The sequence below is a fragment of the Varroa destructor genome, unplaced genomic scaffold (assembly GCF_002443255.2).
Source record: "Varroa destructor unplaced genomic scaffold, Vdes_3.0 BEIS01000007.1, whole genome shotgun sequence".
Taxonomy (NCBI): Eukaryota; Metazoa; Arthropoda; class Arachnida; order Mesostigmata; family Varroidae; genus Varroa; species Varroa destructor.
In genome coordinates, this window is record NW_019211460.1 from 18,282,161 (window position 1) to 18,309,201 (window position 27,041).

The 27,041-nt window shown below is 40.3% G+C and overlaps 1 protein-coding gene across 8 annotated transcripts in view; it reads left to right on the forward strand.

The window, feature by feature from the left end:
• The window catches only part of LOC111253993 (semaphorin-1A-like), a 99,335-nt gene that overhangs the window by 13,844 nt on the left and 58,450 nt on the right, over nucleotides 1–27,041 (forward strand). Inside the window, exon 1 of one of the 8 annotated variants that reach the window (XM_022814371.2) lies at nucleotides 3,434–4,979. The exons of the other annotated variants lie outside the window; for them this stretch is intronic. The gene's annotated coding sequence lies outside the window, so the exon portion shown is untranslated. Of the gene's footprint in view, nucleotides 1–3,433; nucleotides 4,980–27,041 lie in introns of those variants that run through there. 8 annotated transcript variants of the gene reach the window in all.

Below are 27,041 nucleotides of genomic sequence, written 5' to 3' on the forward strand. Positions count from 1 at the left end.
GCACATTTTATCCAGCACTTGTACATTTGACCCTTATGCTTAATGTCTTTTCACGAACAGCTCTATACCGTTACAACCGTAGATAAATAAGAAGATGGACACAAACAATGGACAATATCTTTCTTCGCAACCGACTTCACTTTTGTCTACAATATCGTCAGTTGCTTTTGTTCCCCACCGAGACGCACGAGCCGAATTGGTCAGCAATAACGACAGGCTGATTAAAGAACCTATCAGAACTTCCGAAAAGACATCAATCTCGAACGCGTTCATGTATCAAAAAGAAGCGTCGCATTTTTGTCGTTGTTACTTCTATTCCAATGAGTTACCATTTGTACCATTGGAATGAATGAACCTTGTTATTGTCAGCTTCGCTTGAATAGCGTTGAAATCAGGATAGAAAAACGTGTTGCATGTCCGCCGTCGGAAACGGCAGACTAGTGATTAACGTTCGTTATATAGGACGTAACGTGCCGACCCCTTTGAAGTGGTGCTACCCGCAATGCTGGGCATGGTGTTGGTGGTGAACGCAAACATTGAAAAGGTTCGAGTGCAAAAAACAGGTCCCCGTGAAAATGCCTTCTACTCTCAAACAAACGGTGTCTGCTTTATTTAGAACCGTTTTAGATTTTGTCTGAGATTGAATTAGCTTATAACACAGATCAAGGTCGTCATAAGTATGTTTGGGTACTCCTGCGAATTGTTCTGGGTTGCTGAAATCAGATATAAATCAAGTAGATAAAGTATGAAGCTTTCTGATCGTCGTACTGATCCGTCCAAATGGGGGAAATCTCTGAGAGAATTTTTGAAATTGCTTGTCTCTATAACATCGATCCAACGCAACGATGATTTCCTCGTATAGTAAAGCAGTGTAGATAGTGTTCTATTCGCGAAAAGCGCTTCACTAGCCACTGACGACTTTGTCTATATAAACCCGTCGAGTAACGCGTGGCGGAATCGCGAAGTTCCATTTGAAAGGCTTCGTCCTTCTCGAGAATCTCCATCGATTTGTAACATCGGTAGAAGTCCTCACTAAAAAAGAAGATATGAAACAAACAATTCTATTTTCAACGTTAATTAAAACTGGATTCTTCTCCAAAGGTCTTTACCATGACATAAAACAACTGCATACACGAAATAAACAATTCGCTTCTACTTGTAGATATATAAATAAATGTTCTCATAAGTTACATACAGTTGCACTACTATCTTCCAGTGTCTAGAATGCCGCCTAAACAACCTGCGGTCCAGTAAGAACAGAACTGTCATTTAGTAATTTTTACCTAGCCATAAACAAGCACTCCATGATGTCGACGGCTAACAATGGATCCTTGATTACTTCTGTCTTCAGTTCATTGAACTCGGTTGGCCTCCCTGTACTATTCTTTCGTCGCAGAGATTCAGCCAACATGCTGACCCGGCATGCTTTAGATAGACACCATCTGATCACTATAACGGACAGCAATGAGTCGCTTCATTATGTAAAGAACTAACCAACGGCAACGCCACCTATGACAACCCGCTTCTACCTTTGACCTGCGGTGTATATGTTGACGTTCGTCTTGATCCCGTCAAGGAAAGGTCCACAATATTTTTCCTAAGATCCACGACGGCAAGTCCATAGACACTGAACGGTTACGGCGTTCTGCTAACTGAGCAGTCGAACCGTAGATCGAACTGAGTAGGGATACTCACTCCGACATACGAAACAACACATAGTTCACCTGTCTGAGCGGGAGGTAGACAAAGCATTGCAGAATTTTTTTACACACTGACTTAAGGGAAAAAGCAATTGCTCGACTTTCGAGCATGATTTGTCACTAGCGTCAGTTGTGTAACTTTGAAATCATATACTTTAAATAATATCAATTGCAACAGGTATTGGTTTCAGACGTTCAATAGTAGTAAATATGCTAAAGCTGTTATAATGGCTGTATTACGTTCCAAGATAGAACGCCTTGTTTCATCAATCAAAATTTCTACAAAATATTAGCTATATTTTAGAATGTTGTTGCAATAACTGCACAAATTCTGCTAAGTCCCATGAAAAAATTTTGTTGTTTAGGGTCAAGCTACACTGTCTCAAAACACAACTGAAAAATGTTCTGGTCGTTCTTGTTCTGCCAACTTCAATGTCAATCATGGCCCTCGTAGCGGTTGACCGATCACAAAAAAATATTGTAAAAGTTAAACAAGATCGGCTTAATCGTTTTAAAATCGTTTGAAGAAAGTCGGCAGTAAAAACATTTACCGTATACGCCAGATGTGCGAACAAAAAAAACTTATAGAAAAAAAATGTATAAACGCCAGAGCGGCGCCAAAAAGACTATGCGTTTACTGGTATAGAAAAGGAAAATTGCTGCCGACTGGAAAAAGCGTTGGTTCGGACCCTTAATCCCAACAGCTAACAAGATTATAGCAAGGCATTGAAAAACGTTAACCGGAACTAGTGGACAAAAAAGCGTCGCCTGCAATCATGACAACTCTAAGCTACCAGGTAAAAATTGACCCGGATCTTGCACGATCGGACTATCATCTGTTTCGGTCTCTGCAGAACTCCCTTAGGTGTCACTGAAAGGATGCAAACATCTTGGAGTGATGGGACTATGGAATTACCAGAACAAATGGTAAACGTCATTGATAACAGTTATTGATTAAAATATAAGAAAATGTTGGCTTCAAAACCATCTATACTTTTTCAGTAACCCAATATACCTCGCTGAAGAGGCGAGGGGTCGCTAATTCGAACTCCGCCAATGACAGATGTTAAGCGAGGTTTGACTAAATAGCGACTTGTATATATATATATATATATATATATATAGTATGGTTTTTCGTAACATTAGGAACACCGCACTGAACATTGCCCAATAAAAGTTACCATGTCATCAATTTTGCTTTTTTCGATACTGGATAGAGCATGTGATACGACATAAAGTAAAAACATCTGGCAGAACGTGAAAGTTTAATCGTCTTAATACACTCTGATTTCATGTCTCGTAGCGGAAGTAAAAATAAACGCTAGTAAAAAATCTAAAATTAAGAAGCAAAATGGTGGATTCGTTTGAAAATAATATAGGCACATATGAGTTGTTGGAGTATATTTGTCATTCTACAATGATGATAGTGCTACAACTTTTGTTTTTTTTTCGTGATTACGTATCTCGTGATAAAATAAAATGCATCCAGACCCGTTAGTAAGGTAAACATTATGCATAATCCTACTTTGTTGACACTTTACATTTTCAGTTTGAATAGCATAAGGAATCGAAATGAAAAAAGACATTCTTTCTAGGGTATATGTATGTTTACACACAATTATGAACATACTAGTTATTTATGAACGTTAGGGAAAGATGTCAACTACAAGACGGAATTCAGTCATGCTTAGCTATCAGAAGTATCCAGTCGAATGACACTGGATCAGAAGGACATCACTGGAGCCTTAACATAACCTATAATAAACTTTTGCAGAGGCGAACTTATCACTAACGACGCAGCGTTCATTGCGTTGGTCCTGATATGTCTGCTGTTGCACTACGCAGAAATAAGGCGAACTCTGCGCCGATCGCCCTGGGCGTCCTGAGATGCCAGACATAGGTTTAATAGTTCCCATAGTCAGTTGAATAGTTTTCGAGCCATTCAGTCAAAGGTATTTTAGAGTTCTATGCGATGGCGATGTGCATCACTATTCAGCTGGCGGAGAGGCCATCTGGTTTCACCGGTCAGTGCCGCTTGAGCTTTTGCTGCTTCAGAAAAGTGCGCTCATAGTGTTTACGAAAAAAGCTCTTTCCCAAGCTGTTTTAGATCCGTCCTGAGAACGAAGAGACGAATGCCTAAATTTTTCACCCATAACAGATGGCTGCATTTCTATCTGGATGCTAACGAAAATTTCGGGCCAAAAATAAATTAACGTTAAGTCCTAAAAAGTCATATATTTAGTGTACAAAACCCATGCGTGGTAGCCCCTGTATCAGTTTCAAGGCCGTTCTATTTCAGTGTGATTTACAAGGACTAGTTTATTTTTGCTGACAAAACCTACAAAACTGTGCACTCTATATTGCCTAAAAAAAACCACATACCCCGCAGAATTTTCTCTTTTCAACCACCCATGCCAAACATGCCGGTTGAACACGGCGGATCTTTGCTTGACCACTACCTGGGCTAACAGATGAAGCTGAAAAGAAGCGCCAGAGTACAACTGTCAATGATTAACAACGGTGTTATTCAACAAAGTAATGTTGATTTTTCATCTATTACCACTAGAGGTTTTTCAGCCCCGATATAAACGCATCAGACCAGTTTAATTCGATCATTCACCTCAATTCGCTCTTGTATTGCCATTTGCCCACCATAGCTGATTTCAGTTCGATTCTGGTGGGCAGCGACAGCGTGACGTTTCCCCACATGGGGCCAGTTGTTGTGGTAATGCCGTCATAATGGACGTTAAAACAGAGCACTGAGACAGCCGGGTTATCTGTTTCTGTCTGCCTCTTGTTCTTTTTTCCTGGCTAAAACAGTCGTCATTACCACCTTACTTTTGTGTAGAGTAACAGCAACCAGGAATCATTTGAACGTTGCGTTTCTGTAGGTACACAGAATTGCTGGAAGTGAATGAATAACTCAGTGTAAACCATGAAAGCGATGTTTGAACAAACAAGATAAGGTTATAGAGGCGTAAAAGTTTATAGAGAGCCGAAACATCAGTGAATACCTAAATCAGTACTTTGGGTCTGCGTACGAATTTGTAATTGAACATGTGCTATTGATTTCTATTTTACGTCTGGTGGGTGTATCTAGTGCAGATGAACTATCGTAAAATTTTGTGCTGTCCGTACTGAGAAAAGTGACCATTTCAGAAATCCGCCGCCGTATCCATTGCCTTACAGTTTTCAAGGCCGACCGGCGTATGCAACGCTAGTGACAGAAAGTATATCGGGACAATGGAGAGGGTCCTGCATTTGAAGAGAGTATTGAACGTAAGAGGTCATTTCGTAACTAATTCTTTACTTAATTTCAACCTAGTTAGAGGAACTCTGAGATATAACGCTAACTGATTGTGAAATTATACTTATATATATATATATATATAGAAATATAACTTATGATTGTGTAATTCTTGGGCAAAAAATTGTATAAAGCCCCCTGTTGAACTCGTTATCGTTAACAGTGTTAAGTCCGGTAAGCTGGAACATGCAGTTGTTGTCCGTCCACAAGTTGTTTGTTTCAATGGAGGATGCCTTTCACAGGTTTAAATATTTTCCCCAATCTGCAACGCGCGTAGTAGCCAACAGCTTCAGTACGTGACTGTAGCCATTATCGAAATGAGTATTGCCGTTTGCGAGTATCGCACTTGGCCATTGTCGGTATATGTACTATCCATTGCATCCGATAGATATCATGGCTTTCTCGTTTGGTTACATATCACTTGTAATAGTAGTTTGCGCTGGTAATCTTTTGCTTAAGTCTCGACTGGGGCTGTTCCAGTCATAGGAAGTTTTTACCACTAATAATGGTAAAATTATTGATAGTCCTAAAATAAAATTTTCTATCAACGATATTATAAGCACAGACGGCTATCTCTGTACAGCGCTTAAGACTGTTGAAATCGACAGAAATTGGTGAGGTTTCGACACCGTTCATTTGTAACACAAAGAAAAAAACATTATCGTTTATAACAGTTTACATACACTTTAACTACGACATAACCGACGCACCACAGGGTGCTAGGACATTGTTGTAAGCCTATTAGAACAGAAGTGCTTCCTAAAATCGTTTTCGATGGTTGGGGTCAATTTGGTACCATCTCCATGTAATAACGGCACAGACTGCCAAAGGAACTATTTCTATAGACATAATTCAGGCTGTTGCCCTGCTCGATGTATATGTTTGTAGCTATGGTGTGACAGCGGCTATTTTCTATTCAGTAGTGGCAGCCTAAGGGTCGAAAATACGTTTCCTTGTCAATACACATAGTACAACTTGATATCATTTGATATTCCTTTTTTCGCTATTCAATTCGATCTAAGCACATGGATCTTAATAGGTCCTTAAAACAAAAAAAAACAGTTTTTTTTTTTTACACAGTTCACATAAATGACCGATAACAATTATTCGGCTGGTTGGATCATTGTAACTGAATGCTACGCATAAGGACATTATGATGTATACTGTGAGTAGCTATTTATATGCAATGGTGTCTAACCTGTGTATTTAGGGTTCCGTTCATTATTCGAAGTGTATTTTCTATCATAAGAACATAATATATGCTTCTAATTTTAGGCCCAACAAATGTTCCTTTACGCTGAAACAATAACTAAATATTTGTTGACCTTGACGTAAATATATGACATAAGATATGTATCTAGAAAATATCTTTTCATGACAGAGGCTCGATCTATTGTTGTGTGTCTCTTTTTCATTACATGGATATTCCGCTGCCTTGAGCCTTAATGCTGTCCCTCGTTTCTTTTAAAAGTAGAAACAAACTACTCTACAAAAAGAATAACTGCTACTCGTTCAGTATTGTCAAGTGTAACAGAGCCTCTCTGCAAAGAAAAAAGACACAAAGAAACATTCGCTCTTTGACCGATCATGTCTATTCAGCCTTCCTAACGACACTACGAGCCACCGAAGGGGAACGGACTCCTGGCAGCGAGCATTGCCGCTACCACGAAAGCAGCTCCACAGCGAGAATGGGCATTTTGAGGGTCGTTTCAGACCAATGTGAGCAAAACGCTTTTAGGACAGCCTAGTAAAATTACCGACACAGCAGCCGAAAAGCCACTATATCTCGGCAAAGGCACTTTGAGGGCTCTTAGACGAGACGCCAACCGATCTCCGACTCCAAAAGGCTTTTCCTGGTTCGCCACGATGTCCATAGCCTGCCGACGCTACAGGTACTCACAATGCCAGTCTTCTAATAGCAATGGCTTCCCCAGTCCGTACTCGGATCTTTTAGCAGAGACCACTGACTCACACTGGAAAGGCTTAGGCACTGTTGCAACGTTAAAATAGAAAATGCTACCCTTACGATCCAGACAAAGATAGAAAACGGTTGCGTCGATCGACCCGCTTAGAGTAAATATTTTCTGCACAAACGTGTCGCTTCGAACGTAACACTATATTTTTAGGGGTATAGTCATTCTAAGATGACTATGGCCGTGAGTGTGTTATAGCGCTATTGGTACATAGAGCCAGCTATTGGTTTCTTACCAGAAAGAAACGACTGGGGTGAAGCGGCAGGAGGTAGAACAAACCGAGAGGAAATTTCCAAATCTCAGCGAAACTGTAAAAAAGAATGGGTACGGGGCAAAAGCGAATAATGGAAAGGTAAGGCCAAACATCGGCTAGGAAACCATCCTGAGAAGCAGTATAGTGGCTATCGTAGAATTAAGTAAGGCTGGCTGACCTTGAGAGCTTGTTGGTAAATCACCAGAACGACTCTGCGAAGCGAAAAAGAGAAGAAACGCTGTGGCCCGTGACGCTCAGATCATACGACAGTACTGGTATAAATTCAGTGAATGCTAAACTGTTTATTATGTCGTTATAGTCAATTCTAAGCTTTCACTTTTTGGCGTGCCTGATTATTTCTGTATAAACTTGATAAGTAGCTAACACCAGCATGAGGATTCCGTCAACATGGGCGCGAGAAAATGCTGTTATTAACAAGAGCTTTGGGAAATAGTAATAAAGAGTACTGAAGTACACTTGGACCAACCTTTTTCCTTAGCCTTTCAAGCCATTGCCGCCACAGCGCAGAAGAATCATGGAAACATACAAATGTATAATGACGACGCGTGAGCAAAAAGTTGATCTTGTAACATCAGTACAAAAATTACATATCATATCTCAAAGAAATAGGGGCAGGCATGCATTGAGGCAATAGGTCTACAAAATAGGATTTTGGTTTTATGATTGAAACAAAAAACCACTGAAAATTTCTTTTGCTTTACGACATAACGCTGCCATAGCTTAACTTGCGATAATAAGAAAAAAATATGACGTCATTCGTGTGCACACAAAAAGCGATCCTTTCTCTTACCAGGATACGAATATGAGTATAGAGTTTTTCATTACCATGACATAAAACTATTACTTGGTTGGTAATAAACGTATGGCACGCGGATGGTAAAGATATCGCATAAGATTCGTTCAGTACGTACGTACTTACCTGAGGTTTCCCAGCTAAACGTAACAATAATCCCGAACATTAAGTTTTTTTTGCTATGACTACAAATATTTTCGAGAATTGATGGCTCTCGACAAACCCCTGTATGGCAATGCTTGTTAGCATTGCTTCGAAGAATCGCTATGACAACTAGTACTAAATCATGATTTTGGGAGCCTGGAACAGGCGTATACATAGCGAGTACGTAAAAATCCAAGTTTTTTGCGATGAGCATCACAAAATGATTATCAGTTTTGAGGGTTAGATCTCAGAGAGAAAAAAAAAAAGATTAGGATAATAAGTTTTGCATGACTTGTTATGAAGAGTATATTTGGTTATTTCGCATCCAAATACGTCAAACTGGTACGAGAGAGATGCTAGAAGATAAGAAAGCTAACGTACTACGACAAGTAGAGCGGATAAAAACCGTATACATCTTACAATACAAAATGTGGGAAGTTCACACAAAATTCAGGCTTTACGTATTCGACGCTTACCTATGCCTATTTTTCATAACAAATTACATGTTAGATTCCATCTATAACACGTATCTAGTCAATAGTAGCACTATTACGGTTGGCTAAAGTCAAGTCCTGCAAAGGTTGCGTTATAAAGTAATTAATTTATAGCTTGACAAGGAAGATCTCTATTTAATTTTCGAGAAGAGAGAGTATCTACTTACTCCCGCTGAAGTGTCATCAGGCACTTCTCAAATGTTTACTCTATAGAGAAACCTAAGCGATAAGCTACCCGAAACATAATTTCCTTATTATAGCAGCACTTCTGTATGAAAGTTCGCGTGCGGTACGCAGTATCATTAAACATATTTTTCTTTTTTATTTTCATTGCTATCATGTAGCAAACCCATAGACTGATAATACACTTGCAGATTTTTCTAGAAATTTAAAATGTAATGTTATGCAAGAAACCTGTTAAAAATAGTTAAAGAAGATGTGTCTAACTTCTGTATATATATATATATATATATATAATTACTATTATCCTTATTACAATGAAATTCGCAGACATTTGCAAGCTGAGGTATCTCCCTGTATAGACTGAACGAGTCTGAGCTCAAAGTAGAGCGGGTCTTGACAGATTCTTACTACCATTATTTACTGAGGCTAGTCTTGAAGTCGCGCTTTACTGCCTCTCGACAAAGCACACGACGGTCTCACGTGATTAATAAAACAGCCAGAGCGTTCACGAAGGTCAACTCTTGATAGCAAGTGATATTTTCGCGGTAAATAAAGTTTTATACAATAGCTTCCGCACTCAACAGACACGTGTAAGAACAACAATTGACTCACACAAAACTTTTCCTATTGAAAAAGAGACAGTAAGTTAAACTTCAACAAAGAAAACCGTTTAGTGATTAACGTTGTTCAGGCGGCTGCTTCTGTGTCTTCTACTTTTAGAAGTGCAGGACTTCTAACTTTGAACAAATGTTTTCAAAAGTTCTTCTTAACTAAGTCGATTGTAGCAGCTAGATAAATAGTGAAAGAACCGCTTGAGTCTTGACATTTTCCCTCTGTCTGAAGGAGTTCATTAAGCGGAGTTCTTGTTCTAACACAAGTTTCAGTTTCAAATACGAAACGAACATAGGGCTGATTCAGCCTAACCAAAACAGGTTGCCCAGCTGGCATTTCAGTTTCACGCGTATTCCTCCAGAGCGCAAAATCAAAAATAGCTTTAGATTACAACTGGAGCACGGGCTCGAAATCGACATTCGGTCCCCTCGGCTCGTCCACCACCAACACGTAGAACGTAACGCTCAATTAGATTGAACGTATGTTAGCTATTCTTTTCGCTGTCACAGATCTTGTATTGCTACTTGCAGTGTGCGAACAAAACACACAGTCTGTTGGCCTATGTGTAGCAGGACCTAAAATTCATCCGTTCAAGACCAAACATTGTTTTTGTTTTTACATGTGTGATCACATGTCAAATAGAGCCATTGATAACGCCGAAATACGAGCACTTGAATCGATGTCAAATGTTGCTAACGGCAGTATCTTTATTGCTTGTTTCATACCACGAGCGACAAATCTATGAGACAACAAATAATTACAACATGATAAAAGCGGTGTGTCAGTAACGCAGTGAACCGTAAAATGCATAAAAGTCAACGTGACAACGTAAGATATCACTGCTTCGGCCTGTCGACTTTAGAGCCGGGCTACAGCGTGTCGTTTAGGCAATTTTTATCTGCTTTGCGCAGCAGATAGGCAGGCCTACGCATGCAGTTGTTATATAGGTAATGACTATGGAATAGGTCTGCGTAATGTGGAAATAGCCAGGCCCAAAAACGATTCTGCCTGCAAGTTTTTCTAAAAAAAAAAAATATGAAAATGACGCTCGTATCATGGCAATGCGTACCAACTACACCCGTCGGCAGGAACCGACCGTAAAAAATTTAGGTGGCAATTGTATTCACATAATCTATGCATTACTATAGTATTCTACATCTGCTCCTGTTGTACATATTGTCCAATTCTGATTTTCTGTCAGATACAGAGCACTTGTGATGAGGTCGTATTTTCCGACCTCCAAGAACTATATATTTATGTATACATCATGATGTTGTTTTTGTGTATTTTTTAAGTTTAAACAATTCGATGAATTTAAAAAACAAATAACTTTCCGAAAAGTTCAGGTCAAAACAGGACCCTTCGTATTGCCCACGCAGACGAGCGCATGAACACATAATTTTCGAATTGTATCTGTGCGTCAACTGAAGCCATGCTTCTCGCCTAATTCTTGTGGCAGACATATTTGCAACCCAGTCAATCAATATGCGAATGTTAAGAATAAATTCAATGTTAACGTTGAGTTTCTCGTATATCCGCAAGTACTTCAGATCAAACGCTGATCTGCCATTTGGATTCAATTATCGAGCGCACGAAGGCGTCTCTATCTAAATATAACATACCACAGCTGCAAAATCTTCGCATCTTTGAAAGTTTATCAAGTCTGTTATTAATTAATTATGCGATGGATAAAAACGCCGGCCTCACGTATAATTCACCATCTCATTGATCGCAGATCAATTTTTATCGCTATGTGTATATAGGCATGACGTATTCTAGCAATGATAGCTCACGCTTGTCTTTCCAGCGTCCCCGTCAGCAGCGTTGGCCAGCTGGGCAAGTCTTCATGAACGAGCTTTATTAACGGAAAATCCGTCTGCCACAGCGACGGGAGAGGGGAAGAAAAGTCATTTTCAAGTCGGCCAGTCCTGCGGCCTGTACTCTTTAGCGACATTAATTAGAACCGTACCTTAGCGTAGACTTCGTCGCAATGTCCTTCGTGGCACGAAACGCAAGTGTAATAAATTTGGACAAACTATGCTTACACAATTGCTGTTAGCTTGGGTAATACAGACACGCAGATCAGCCGTAAGCGTACGAATATATCGAGTACGAAAGAAAAAAAATCATTTCTCAGTTCATACTCGTCGCGTAACGGTACGTGCCAAGTAAGATCAAACTGTAATCGCTAGAAAAGTGTAAGTTTTCCTCGCTAACAGGCCTCTTGGTGACCCTATTGGCCGTAGCTATAAATTTTATTACAGGTCATTATAATGATCTTAATAATACGAGGTATCGTGGCCACCGGCGCTGAATTCGAATTAATCTTACAATCAACCGACGACATAGCTGCTGAAAAGTGGACGTGAGGTATATTTATAAATTGAAAAATGAAAAAAACGAGCACGTAAAGATCCAAATTTGATCGATTCAAAAAGGATATCGGCCAGCCGTTGAAGTTGTCATTCATTGCTGCCGCTATTCTATTGTCTATATTATCGTTTTGTTAGACAGAAAAATAACAGGCCCATGTTTCAGATGGTTCCTACCCAGTTCAGCTGTAATCAGAATCGACTAAGGGCATCGTTTCTGCGATACTGACGACGACGGCGGTGGTAATAACCAGAACTTAATAGTTGCGGACTACGCAACGCCATGATGGTCTACGAGAATTTGTAGAAAGCTATCGCTACAGCCGTTTATCGATCAGCTGGCCGGCTACTGATGCGGTCGGATTTACATTTATTTATGCACACAACTGCACAAAAAATGCAATTTCGGCTACCGGATAAGATACTGCCTACTGCATGTAGTCATCGTTGCTGATAACATAGGAGTGTTGCTATTATTCTTTTGCTGGTAACGAAAATATTCCACTAAGAAGATGCTTTTCTTCTGTAACTTGACATTTCGTTCATTTATCGTAACTGCGTTTGCTATATACGAGAGGTGAGTCTTAGTAGTCGTACCTGTACGCGGGCCCAATGCACATGTGAGCACTTCAATACAACGAGGAAATCTGATAGGAAATTGGTTATATACGAGCCAAACTTGCAGGGACGTAAGCAGGAAACCATCCTATCAGATATTTTGCTGGGACGAAAAGTTGCAAATCGTGAAGTGCAAAGCCGTACAGGTAATGATGCCCTAGCCTTGCGAATTAGCGACAGGCAGTACAAAGAAACTGGCTACCGTCGATTGTTTAGGATAATATAATTTTCTAATTATATCTATATATATATATATATATATCGATTCCTTTCTTAAAATTTCCAACTGTTCCTACTATGAGAAATGATTTGCTTCAACTACAAAAGACCTGAATTACGTACCGTGGTAGATGTTTTTCAACAATGCGGTTTGAACCAGCGTTCATAGTTGCTATAATAACGCATTCTAAGAGATATGCATTTGTCGCTATAACGTCACCCGGTAGTCGATAATCTCTGTGCACCGGTACACCGCTAGGTGCCAGACTCGAAGCGGATCTATACGTACGCATAATTAATTTAGTATATAAAGTATATACGGAGCAGATGTTTCAATTGTTTTCGAGTGACGCCCTGTAAACTTGTAAAGAGGTGCTTACCGGAACACGTCACCTCTGATAGGATTAACACTTCCAGTCTGCTAACAAACAACGATCTTAAAATTCGGAGCTCGATCGAGATTCTTGGCAAATTATGCAGGCGTGTTGCTTGGCCAAGATTTCTGTGAATTCAGTAGTCCGTCGCAGCATTTCAGGACGACAATATCGATGAAGATAAAAACCTACAAACCTATATTTTAGGATTATTAATCCAGGTGGCACCATTGAAAAAGGTACGATACGAAGATGGTAGATTGCCGTTATTACTTAGGTATCGGTCAAATCAGAGCCTTTATCGAAGCTCTTATTGCGTTCGACAGAATGATCGCTGTCGGGCCATTGTTATCGTGTCTGCACGAACGGTGGTTCGCATCAGTCATTTGGGTGTGCAGCGGTTATGATTTGATGAATTTTCTATGCATCCACATACAAATGTCTAACTAGCTCGTGCGCACGCAGTGGTAGATAACAGTTTAGATAAGAAGCAGAAGACGATTGTTTCATCGGAACGTTCACTCATCAAATTTTACTATGGGATTTGTTTCAGCTACGATTTCATTATACGGGTACACCGGTCTAATCCCGCATTTGTATCGATTACCTTTCAGAATAGGGTTTTTAAAGGTGATATAGGGGCAGTGTTTTGATGATGCGAGCGGATCGTTTGATTACTAGACAAGTTCGACCGATTCGTACTATGGACGACCACAATACTTGTCTCGTACAAATAACGTTCCATATAACGACGTATAGAGATTGCGTTTCTCTGTCTCGCATGAATACGCGATAATGAATAGTCGTTAACGCGGCACAGAATCAGTATGCCAAGCAAGCCCGCTACGATCTTGTGTAAATAATGTATAATCGGACCTTTAGTTCGTCTTTATTACCCTCTTCCCAAGCCCAAGGCATACGTTAATCCTTTTCGACAAACGAACGATACTGATGGTCATCATTGACTCGCCAATTACAGAACTGTGATTGTCTGAAGAAGTGGTGAGGCACAGAGTCGGCCGTTGTCAAACGTCTTTTCATTGAACGTATACGCAACTTCCCTATATCTATATATGAATATATGGTATCATATAGTAGCTAGTCAAGACCGATGTGTGACGGGCTAAACGCCGTACATAATTCAGGCGCTCCAAATATGTGATGATCGTTACCAATAGATTTCTGCATTCGTAGCTGGTAGTGTTACGTGAACTATTTGGCCGTTCGCGATGATTTCATACTCGCTCAATATAATTATCGACGTATCCCGCCAGTCCTTAATATATAACCTATATACATCTACTGGTCGAAGTTAGCTTAAGGTCAATTCATTCAACTATAGTGTCTATTGAAATATAGCGATAGGCTCATTAGGGAAGTACCGAAGGCTAGAACTGGATAAAATCTCAAGTAATAGTTGATCATTCCTCAAGCACAAAAAATCTTTCTGTGTACTTAATCAGTTAACTGGTGATGAGTTCTCTAAGCTAGCAGTACGATAATATCCGGAACTCCTTATAACTGTCTGTGTGATCCATCGAAGATCACAAAGCTCGAGTTACTCATTAGTCATGGCGCTCAGTAGACTGTTGTTTGTTGTACATACTGCCTCATTATTATTGTTATGCGCTGTAGATATAATACGAAATTGTCACGTGGGACTTTCTCGACGCCGATGTCTTTACACCGATGCTGTCTTTGGACCTTTGTGTCTACCAAAGTTCTTAAGAAGGTCACTTAGAAGACGGTCGGCATACAACGCCAGCCAGATAACGACTCCACCATTAGGAACAATCATCTCTATTGTAATACTTCTTATTTTCATGGAACAGACATTATGTGATATATATATATATATATAAATTTTTGAAAATAACTGATCCTTGAAAATGCTCCTTTAGATTTTTGCGGGTTTCTATAACAACGAAACAATAAAAACGAAAATACTTCATATACAACAACGTTGCTATGAAATATAACTATTGCTATTTACAATTGTTTCTCTTTCCCGTTCTTAAGTTTCCGATGCGTCGGATTTACTTACGATTGTATATAGCACAAACGCGTTATTAACTACAGACGTTTCATGAAAAAGCAAGAAACTATAAAAGCTAACAGATGTAACCCGTTCCAGAAAATTGTTCTATACAATAAGCGAGTAATCTAGGCCAGCTACAAAATACACCGTGAAAACTCAATATATCTCCTCCTTGATAGCGTACGCTCCTTAAGCGCGTTGATCCCTCCGATGATAGTTCAACGACTATTTGTTTAGGTTTCCCACAAATGGCCGGCCCCTATGGACATATATGAGCGAGCATTATTATCTGGATAAAGCGGGCACTCGCCTCGTGTTGCTTTCACTATCAGTAAGCCCATGTGTGATATTTCTATACGATGTTGTCAGCAGCTTGCGCCCTTCCTTAAGTTGTCTCTGTTACCGTTTGACATATATTTTCCAGGCTCGCGCCTGCGTTCGTACTCGGCCAGACACGAAAAGAATCTCCCACAAAGGTACACAGTTTTGTTACTATCGAGAAAAAGGTTCCTGTGGAAGGACAACAGCTCAATGGCATAGGCCAGCTCGCGCTCACATCAGCAGCGACTATTAAAGCAAAGGCGCCACGCCAAACAGGCCCTCTGCCGGCGTGGTCACTTCCAGTGAATCTGACCAAAAAAAGTGATCATCACCGAGTTCTGCACACTATGTAGTTGCTGTCTTCCTTCCGGTTGTACCACTCGCAGGCGCGGTTACAATGAAACTGGTGTTATGATGCCAGAAGTGTCGCGTACAGGGAACGCATCCATAAATACCCGATATTGAATGTACCCACCTGCAATAGTCCGAAGCACGCGGGCCGTACGCTGTTTGTCAACGATTTATCTATTCGTCAGCCCGTCTAATGCTCTCAGCGAGGCATCAGTTCCTCTTCCGCAGCTGCCTCTAAAAGTTGTTAAGTTTTACACTTTTCACTGATGTTATATTTCAAGGCGGATAGGCTATATCTAAAAGATAGCACAGTTCGACGGGCGAAAAAATTATCATGAAAATAATATTAATTAAAATGATCAACGCACAACAATCACTGCGGGATCATTTATCTTATATACGTGTACAGTAACAAGGCCGAAACCGATGAAGAAGGCCGTTCCACGTGAAATAAACTGTACTAATCAAAATCCAGTACCAATGGATAGCGCGCCACGTTCACAATTCACCGAACTAGGACCGCTGAAAGATTCTTGCAGGAAAGAAAATTGGCGTTGAACGAAGAGGCAGGATGACTGCAAAAGGTCGAGCTCAATTTGCGAAGACTCATTTGCGTGGATGAAGGACACAGCGTCATATGTTTCGCGTGACGGTGGCTGTGACAAGAATGCCTACTTGGTAGCGGTTTTCTACATGTTGTACATACATAGTACATATGTATTGTTGAATCGCTCCGGTTGTTGTTGTTTGCTGTTACTAACAATGTGCTAAACAATTGCTAACAGTTTAATACTGCTATGGTGCTGGCCATCCATTTGCACGTGAGGAGAGGAAAAGGAAGCGGTAGAAATCGTCGACAATGGTCGTGTTAAATCACAGGAGTGGCAGAAAAAGTTAACATAAACTATATATAAGTTATTTTTGCGAACTACTTCGCATCATCAACTATATACGAAGCACTCATTTAACAGTTGAGCCTATATGAGTGCGTAAAACGTACTTAGCGCCTCCATCACTGAAGTGGCCTATACATTCTCTATGCTATTGTCATATTCAATTAACTAATGGGTCATTTAGGTTTAGCTCTTCATTCAACCTGTGAATAATACTTTCTGTTCTTTCTTCAGTGAAAATGTTCATTATTGTCATCTTTGTGTCGTCTAACGACGCACCATTGTTTGATCGCTGTTATTAAGTCTGGCACCAGCCATATCAGGCCGCCTGTTACCTCCAACTTCTGTCGTCGGGTCGACTGTAGCAGAATAGACAAAAATCAATAACAGCAGCAATAGAGTGACAAGAGCAGACGATGTCGAACAAATAGTAGTCACATAAATGTGTTAACATCTCGCACTATTAACGTCTGTGTGAAAATAAATAGTAGTAACATAAGTATGGAAACACTGAAGAGGTCCGTGCTAACCAGTTGTTGGGCGGAGCTTCCTTATTGATCTTCCTATTATTACCTTACGTTTACTGAAAGAATGATTATCTTCTTCACAGTGCCAGCAAGTCATGCAAATGACGATCACAACTTCAAACAGCAACAAAAACATTAGGGAGCAGAGAGACAGCAAAGACGACACTAAGACGCTGAAACTCAACACATAATTTCACATATGTATCCCCTCTAGGTTTGATCTGTTGCCGTTACGTCCTAACACAGCCAATCACTGTCCTGCAGCGGTAATTAAGCTCACTCGTTCGATCGACAATGCTAGATCGTCAACGGTGATTATTGGGGCAGAAAGAGCATTCGGACAGATACGCAGATAAAGAGGGAACAGACCAGATGCCGATAACGGCGAAGAACCTACAAAAATTGCAGAAAAATACAACTTTTACTAAGAAGTTATCTTAGAGACGGTATCGTTTTAACTGCATGATCGACGTAGTTAGCGCTCTAGTGATTTTCCTAATACCTTTTGGACTCATACTAACGAACCACCCTCCTGCTCGAATCGCCATAGCTCAGCGGCTCTAGTGGAATGGTTGTATTTGCGGTCGCAGTGTTCAATCAACTGCTCGCTACGTCTCCCTGATGAGGTAGTAGACAAATCGACATAGGCCGACCGCTAGGGTCGATGATCCCAATGGAGAGTCTGTACTATAGGCCTGTATACGTCAGGCCTTCGTCGGCAACGAGGAGCCTATAAGAACAAATGGCTCCAGCAGAGATAATTGCTGTGGTTGAAAAAAGCAAACAAACAGTAATAGAAAAGGGCTTTTCATTATTGAATACGTAGAGAGTCTAGCGTGATCAGTTAATGTTTTTCGTATTTTTCGACGTATTTGTTTGTAATTATTGTTGTTGTTGATTTGTATAATATATAGTACTCGTAGTTATATATTCATATGTAAAACTACTACCTTGGCGTCTCGTTTAATTATATTCAATTACATAAATTTCTCTATTATATTGCCTCGCTACGCAATGCTGATCCATTAGGGAGAAGGCGGACGAAGACAACAAACCTTATCTATTTCACAGCTATCACTTGCGAATGTTTACGTTTAGTAATGCGTTTTTTAAGTTATTCTAAATAGATCTATGACTGCTTGAATATTGAATGACACAACGAGCAAACGGATACGACCTGCAAACTATTCGTCATTTAAATTAAAAAAGAAAACAATTTGATTCTGATCTGACGTTGGCATATGTTTTGTTAAATAAACGCACCTAAACGTATCGGAGCTATGAATGCGTAGCGGTAGCTTTGCCATTGATTCCACTTGCGAAACGTTCTTGAACACGGATCTCTTGTCGACTGGAAGAAAACACATTAGGCCGAACTGCTCCTCTGTTGGCTTCGCTAAAAAATACCGCTAAAAAAAATCCGCTAAAAAAATCCGCTAAAAAAGCGAATTGTACATCTAAGCGATAGTTAATAGGTGGCCTCTCTAGTCACAAGGTTCTGTAGGCAGGTCGTGAGCCGCCTGTTTGCCAAACATGAGACGAACGTTTGAAACGAGTCAACCTAAAATTCTGTCAATCTCGAAATCATCGGTAAGCGACGAATGATTGGCCGATGTCTGCGTAAACGGGACCCAAGTTCAGTGTATGCGCAAACCGATGCAAACAGGAAACAAAGCTTTCAAGTGAAAAGTCATATTCAGAGCTTTTTCCAGATCACTCTTCGCTTACTATCAGCAGCGTCGATCAATCACTGTTGTTGTTATTACTTAGTTACTATTTCGATAATTGATTTGGGGTCGTCATCATTACACATCTGAGGTGTCTTCAGCTGTTGATAAGCGCTATAACATCCTTCCGCATCAGCGTCCCAGCTGACGCTTGCACTAAACGCAACTACAAATGAACTGCCGTACAATTAATATGGTAAACGCATCGTGTGCGCTAGTACAGCGTCCCATAGGGCATGACAAGGCCCACATACAAGGCTTATTAGGAAGTGCTGGTAAGGCGTAATCTGGCTGAGGAAATAGAGAAAAATATATTGCCGGGTACGTGGCTCGACATGTCGCATTGTTGTTTTACAGTTTGCTCGCCTGATATTTCGACCGTTATTAAATTCAGCATTTGTAACGATATATATATAGATTCGTATTTAATATTGCTGCCCACATGAACGCGTGTGTAGCTTAGTGTTTGCCAATAAAATTAAACGATGAGGGAGTGATATATTTAACTGTGTCTACTTGGCTCTCACTGTCTAAATCACTGAGTTATCATTACGATTTCTATTTTATAGAGTGAATCCTACGCCCACCTAATTTTTCTCTATCACCATAACTATAGTTTAACTGATCTATCGGGTTACGTTGCTACCATTCGCTGTCGACGGGGGCGGCAACGCACCGTCCACCGTCGTCGGCCACGGGTATTAATAACAATACGAATCAAAACGCCAACGACAATATCGGCACATCTCGGTTTGTATCAATCAGAAGATGGATCTCAACTCGATACATGATGTTGCCTCGACGCGTTCATGTCCATGACGGCCTCTCGAGCGACTCAGCCGTTCTATTTGTCAGCAGCACGGCTTTTTGCTGCTGCCCTAACTGGCGTCCTTGTCCCCCCAGCAACATCATCGTGCCTTCGCGCTATGAAAGCGTCGGCTACCCGCTTTGCCGACGCTTTTGCTAGACGCTACCTAGTGGGACGATTTGTTATTCTTATTTTTCCCCCTTTCGTTTGCCTTAGCCGATTTGCCCCTTGTCCCCCCGTCCCCCGTTTTAGTCTCCCTCCACGTCACTTTTATCAGATGGCAGGACAAAGAACGGCACCTAGCCAAATAGAATTGTGTGGACATCTTGGTCTCTGGTAGGCGACGCGGTGCTATCTACGGTAATGTCATTGAAGAAGAACGTGATTAAGAGAGAACAGAGGCACATTCGAAAAAATAGGTGGCAGTGTCTGCTGGTACTGTGGTTGGTTCATAGAGAAACTTTCAACGTTCGTTTGCCTTTGGCGATTCGGGTAGTGTTATAGTTGGCTTTGGGATAATTAAAGGCGATAAGAAAACAAGGGGGAAATAGAGAAATGGACGTCACGCTTGTGTAGGTAGTTAACGCTGCTGTGAATGGTGGTGGGAGAAACACACCGCCGATATCAACAGTTAAGGTAGCGGCAGTACTCACGCCGTGAGGTTATCCAGAGTAGTCATCATTAAAATGATAGTGACTGTGCGAGACATGAAGCGGAGAGAAGTCTATTTGATTCAAAGGGGAAAGCTTGGTCGCAGGTACCTAAAAATGGTATATAAAAGGGTTATTCAAAGCAATGTTTAACGATGCAACGCTAAGCGTAAAAACGCCAGACATTTTATTTACAGATAGTTAGGATTGAGGTAAAGAGGCAGTAATGTTTATGCAAGACAATATATTTCAAGGGTGGTTTAAAGGAACGAATAATCGAACATAAAACGAAATTAGGATCTATTTTGTCATGATCAGATGATTAGCAATTTGAAGTGATGCCTCGATGGCTCGCCATCGTCACAATCAGTATATGGTGAAATATATGATTGTATGGCGCGACATATAGAATGTGGGCCAATCTGTTTCTGTTGCCCGCTATTTCCAGTGATTTTGCCAGGAGTTTTTCCGATTAAAGTTATCGGACGTTAGGTCCGGTAGTACATGAAATAGGCCAGCTATTTTTTTCGATGCGCATTATAACCGCAACCTTTTTCTGTGCTTCTTTTTGCCACGTATATCGTCAGTGCTGTATTTGGTTAAGTCTACCGTGAACAACATGCATTATCATGTGTGAAGTAAAATTATGCAACAGTTCTAAAGACCAAATACGTGATTGATCGGAAGAGTAGTCTTGCTTCCTATGTAACCAGTTCATCATTGATCCATCTGTCAGACGCTACTTACACGTTTTGAAGGCCACAGTCCTTCTATGTCCGATCGCGAATTCTGGCCGACTACTCTGAACGGTACAAGACACAAACAGCGGCAAAATCAATATCTACTAAATAAAGAACGACAAATAAAACTATACCGTCGACGCTCACCTGGTATTGCTTTAACATGCATCCTCTATAGTTATGCGCTCAATAGCCGTAACAATATTGAGTTTGAAATTTCCGCGTAGATTTATTTAAGTTAAAAAAAATTCATTATTTCGCATAAGTGGGCTACTGGTTCATAGCAGCGATCGACACCAAATTTTCATCACATTTAAGGCCTTAAAAGGAAAAACGCGCATAGTGAGACCGATTAGTTTGTTTTCGTAAGGATTTTTTTAACAAACATTAAAAAAAAAAACTGATTAGTGAAAGGTTAACGTGGCAGGAAACTATGTGAGGCGTTTTTCAGGTACCGGTTCCGTATGGTAATTTTAGCCGCCTGTAGAGTGGTCGACCGTTATTGCAACTAATGAACTGGCAATTGCAAAACTTAAAAGAAATCATCCAAGCGAAGTAAGATGTTAAGTTAAGAAGAAGATGTTAAGAAGTACGATGACATGTTAGGTAGGTTAGGAAAAGATTTTACTTGACTGTCTGTTAGGAGTGCATGAACCGCATCACTGATCCGTAACGGAAACCAGTAGGACTCACCTAAGGCCGTTGTTACTTTATGCATCGTTATATTTAGCCCCCCTGTTAATTTCTCATGGCTTAAATTGCACATGATGGCTCCTAAAGGTCACCATTAAGTAGGAATGCTATCTAGATGCAGCGCGTCGCTTATACCGTGCTTTAATACAACTCATTATCAGAATCCCCTGCGTAGTTAATCGAATAATACATAAAAAAAAATACATTCATTCTCTATTGAATTTCATTCGTCGATGCTACCAGTTTGACGGGCAGCTTTAGGGATGCCCTTGGAAGGTGGCAACAGCAAACAAGAAACGGCTCTTTTAGAGTACGTACAACAGTACCAATACGGCCGGTTACGATGAATGATTTTTGTCGATGCTCGTCCTTCGTGTTGTATTGGATCTCATGCCTCAATCGTTACTGGATTGTTAGTTGAAATTGAAATGCTATGTCTACACTTAGCCGTGCACTTACTCACCTAAATCCCGACATCTGCTCTCTAGATATATATATATAAAGGTTCATTTCTGGGCACGATTTTATACTTTTTACCTTCTCACCGCTTTCCCTACCTTCCACTTGTCTTTTATTGGCAATCAGTGATCCATTGAACTTTGTAGACAAGGCAGAGCGGCCACCGCGGGGAAACGTTTCCTGCTATTACCCTTGTTACTTAAGATTAAAGACGATACATCTGTTATAGAAGCATTATTGTGTGAAGCACATTGATGTACATTATATGCAAATTTGTGTGGGTCTACTCAGTGTTAGTGGTACAGAACGGGACATTTTCGAATATGAAGAAAGATATTTAATAATACGACGTGTCCTTCGTAGTTTGGTTGAAAAAGAACGACCGTTTCCAACTAACCTTTAGCACCGATGGTAAAATGACTGGCATGTTTCTACTTGATTTTCTCTTACTGCATTTCAGTTATTAAGCATTCTTTAGAACTTTCATGAGATATTGTCAGCTTGCCAAAACGATCCGATATGAACTTACAACTTAATACCCACTTTGTGAAACCACGGCGTCGTGCTCGCGTCTAATTCATTTTTTCCTCAGAGCTACTTAAACGATAAATTACTATTATTATTGAAATTACCGTAGCTGTTACCATCTTTTCGAAATTCGAGATTGATTAATGAAGATCATTAATCGTTACCAAAGGGGGGGGAGACCGGTAGTATAATTGCAGTCTAGAAATTATTAATGATACTTTTTCTGGTCGCAATCGGCACCATTTCAAGCTTCATGAATCAGCTCGAGGCATAAGGAAAGAAATATCGAGAACAATATCAAACATATATGAACCAGTGGAAATTAGACTTGCCAATAGGATACACTGGCTGGAGAGATCGACTCGAGTAGAAAATGGATTATGCTTTGCTTATTAGGCGCTTTCAAATACGAACTTATTCAACAAGTTACGAGTTAACGTACATGAAGTCGCTAACTTTATCTACATAAAGTGTTGACCAAATGTTACGAGGCATTAAACAGAAGTTGTGTACTGCCGTAGTTCTAGCGGGTTTAAACAAAAATGAGATCCTCGAACGCTTCCTTGCTGACCTCAAGTACAAGAGAACAACCACTATCATCACCTATATATGACCACTCAACGAGTTCACATCCGGCAACCCATCCCACGGTCTGTCCTCATCGACGAAACGAGGTGTGTCTATATCCGGGTTCGAACCTGGATCATGACGCGTCCCTATGAGTAGCATGCTGCTACTTCACCCACAAGGCCATCACGGACGTGTTGGTAAACCAACAATGACCACTAGAGCCAACACATATATCTTCATAAGGGCTGCGAAAGACAAAAGTTCATACAAGTAGCAGAAAATGTAGAAAATACGTGGCAAGTCAACCACTAATCAGGGTGCAGTGTTAAACTGTTCCCATAGTGTAATCGGCTATTGACCCTGTTTCCGTAGTGGCGTGTTGTTCTATTCTGGCTGAGAAGACGTTCATCTCAAAGTAGTAGCTGCGTGCTGAACGTAGACAGGAATCAAATCGGATTAAGCCGCCATGTCACTGAGATTGTGCCTGAGGTACTAAATCATTAGTGGTATATGCCCGTAGGTATTACAATGGCGAGAAATAACAGGTCAGAACTATTGAGTAAGTGACTCTTCTGCGGCTTCTGCAGCCGTTCCCGATTTGGAGCCACGTAAAACAACTGACAAAAACAAAATTTACAACAGTGACAAATGTTGTTGAAAATGGGAATAAAAGGTAAAAAACAAGCACTCAACGGTAGTAAGGAAAACGCCATCAACGACAAAACTCTACGTTCGATTTTCGATCGTCAACCTTCAACTTAAACGTTCGACGAACAGACGCTTTGAAATTTCCTTGAGCGTTCTGGTCCTGGCGGTCGCAGTAGTCTTACGAATCAATATCGTCGGTTTTATAATCAATCATAAGAACGCTGTTGAGTAGGTAGATACCTGAAAGTATCTTTTTTAACGATTTCTTGAGCTCGATCGTATCTCCGACCACAGTCGATATCGACAGATATCGAGAGATAGGCTGACATCAGTGTATAATTGGCCATTTCGAGGCCCATTCGAAAACATACTTATATGAACGTTCGCTAAGAATCGCTCGCAGCGTCTACTATTTACAATTTACATAGATAAAAGGCCATTTTTTGGGAAGTGTTTTTGCCAAACTGATTTAAATACTTCCAGGTATCACACAGACTGTCATGAAGAAAAAGTAAAGTACATAGGGTTTAAAACATTCGAAAGATTCCAACGTGTGCTATTTCATTGTGCTTGTCATTAGGCGTCCGTCCCACCCATTCCCATGTATTTCAGCATGGGACATTTGTGTAGGCGTATGTCAAAACGTAAAGTTTACAACGCAGTTACAATGCGTACATAATGTTGACTAACTAGCTCACTTTTCATATAAGAATGAATCTATTAAAAATAGTAGCAAAGTACGTGTCTTCGCTCATCAATTGGAGGTCCACCGTTGCGTTACCTGGAAAATATCATGCTCGTTATGTCTTTCAATTCGCTACGCTTTTATGTTAATTCATTTTTCTAATTAAAGCTAAAAAAAACTGTTCTTACTTCAGCCCTATCATGAAATTGATAGGAATTTTCTTAACCATGACCCCAACAGACACCTCAATGGAGCAGTCCTTATATTAACAGTAACATAACATGAAAAAAAATGCAAGCCGCGCACAAATTCTACGGAACCGTAATTTATATGTATACATACATACATATATTGGTGTCGGTATTTACGGCAGAAGTCAGATTTGAAGATCTCCGATCCGAACGATCAGTTTGGCGTGGCTATTCAACGATGTCTAATTCTAGTTTAGGTCAGTTTAGCGGCAGTAAGGAATGCTCGGTTTTACGTGGTAAAGGACAGAGTACGTGTTATCTCGATGTGGTCTTCCCTTGTTTTTTGGTTCTATTCGTTTCACTAAATTCTACCTCCCTGCTACATGTAGAGACGTAAAACGAAGACTTGCACCCTGTTAACTGACTTTTTAAGGTAGAGGTAAGGAAACCTTTTAGCTTACCTCTTATGAACATATATGTCTGGAAAGCACAAGTTGATTGAAATCTATGCACGGTCGACCTGTATACATTTCCCTACTGGAGCTCCTCATGCTTATTGGTAGTGGTCGACTGAGACCTGTCAGTTTTGCATGTGGCCTTCGTGTTTATTGCATATGTCGGCCTTGCTTGTGTCCGAGTGCTGTTACATTTCTACACAGTATTGGAATGTAATCGTACTAGTATAGTAAATGCTAAATTCAATTCGGTTGTTGAAAAAACTTTTGGTGACGCTTATCGTGCTACGGATAGCTACGGTGATGATAACGGCCATAACACGAGACGAATCTTTACGATGAGTTTTTTTTTGTCAACAATTAATGATAATTTTAAAGGAGCAGTCAGCCATATATTTAGATAAATAGATAACAAATAATCGTGTTACGATTACGATATATTATAGTAGTATACAAGACTAAATGTCCCAAGAAAACACACAGTTGCCGTTTATCTCTTAATTTATACTTCGTTTCGGTACCATTGTCGAACACGATACGCGGTGGCTACGTTCATTCGTTAATACGTCTTTTTTGAAGAGGGAGACGCAGATTAGCCATTTTTGGATTAATTGACCACTTTTCCAGAACTGTGCCATAGGTAGGTATGTATATCTGCCGTAGGTCACAGAAATCCTTAGATGCGTATTCGTACCTGGATACTTTTCGGTATCTAGTTCGGGTGTCTAATTAACTGCTAGCCAACGTGCCTTCGATACACAGTGTTTTTTAAATGACTGAAACAATTTTTTATGAAGCCTTTCTTGTGACACACTGAACATGTGGATATAGTTACCGTAAGGGTTTGTAATTCGTTCTCATACTAACGGGCCAGATACCTATTCTATAGTTGTTCGAAATGAGACTAATAATACTACGAATATATATATATAGTTCGATGTTGGTCGGTTAGGGGGCATTTTGTTAAGGAGCACAAACTTCACGTACGTAGGATCATTTTTCCACCGTTAGCACAGTATTGAAATAGATAGAAGAGGTGGTCCTGTGTTAAAGGAATATTATTTATATGGGAATGTCAAGAGCCATTCGTTCCATGAACACTTGCGATGCGGTCGACTTCAGTCTACCAAAAAAGTCTGAGCAGTTCTCTTTTATTGTTATTGTTAAATTCGGGTCTTTTTCTTATATTTAGGCCTCGGTCTAGTTGGTATGGAATGATCGTAGCGGCAAATTAGACATCGTTTTTTGCGCCTGAATGCGTACTGGCTCGTTCCTGGGACAAAGCGAAAAGCACGGTTGTCATTGCCATATCTGGACGACATACAGAATTTTCAGAGATAAATATATAGCCTACATATGGCTGATTACTATATGTGCAACATCAACTATGAACTAAGGGGTAACAATGAATTTAAATAGTACTTTCTGGCCGTGAGACGGTGGGGGGCAAAGTTACGCTCGATACAGTAGGGGTAATAAGAGCAATAATAACAAGAGCAATAACGGCAGACGCAACAAAAGTAGCAGCAACAGGAAAAGCAATATATGATAACGATAACAACGACGACGACGACAATCAGGCGGTTATTTCTGAATCTCAGAATTGTTCGTACGCAGTCAAAGAAGTGATAAGGCCTGAATGAAAATTCGGATCCTACACACACTTAAATTAGAAATATTAATCTATACATTTA